The 552-nt window shown below is 35.9% G+C and overlaps 1 protein-coding gene across 2 annotated transcripts in view; it reads left to right on the top strand.

The window, feature by feature from the left end:
* Positions 1–552, top strand: part of Kdm5a (lysine demethylase 5A) — a 90,858-nt gene that overhangs the window by 23,925 nt on the left and 66,381 nt on the right. The window lies entirely within an intron of this gene.

Consider the following 552-nt stretch of genomic DNA (forward strand, 5'->3'; position numbering starts at 1 on the left):
AAAAAAAAAAAAAAAAAAATCAGTAGTGTTGGGTCAAAAAGATGGCTCAGCAGGTAAAGATGCCACCAAGGCTGATAACCCAAGTTTGGTTCCTTGGACCCTGTCTGTACTCATATGGTGAATGGAGAAAAGCAAGTGCTGCAAGTTGACCTCTGACCTCCATATGTGCACCTTAACAAAATTAATAACACATTTCATAAAACCATTACTGTCTACCAGGACTGATTGGACATATATCTTCTATAAGGCATAGATGAATTTTAATTTAAAGGAATCTTCAATGTTGTGTGGTGCTTTGGATTAAGCTGTCGTCATGGTGGCAGTGAGTAAATTTAGGAGATCAGAAGCTGAGCCCGGTGGCTCATGTTTGTATTTCTAGCAATTGAAAGACAAGAGTATAACTAAGTTTGAGGCCAGCCTAGAGTACAAAATGAGACACCCTCTTAGAAGAATCCCGAAATCCACCAGTTTGTCAGTCAGTTTTCCCCTTAACTTTGTTTTTTTTTTTTTTTTTAAATATTTATTTATTTATTTATTATGTATACAATATTC

This window comes from Microtus ochrogaster, unplaced genomic scaffold (genome assembly GCF_000317375.1).
Source record: "Microtus ochrogaster isolate Prairie Vole_2 unplaced genomic scaffold, MicOch1.0 UNK1, whole genome shotgun sequence".
Lineage (NCBI taxonomy): Eukaryota > Metazoa > Chordata > Mammalia > Rodentia > Cricetidae > Microtus > Microtus ochrogaster.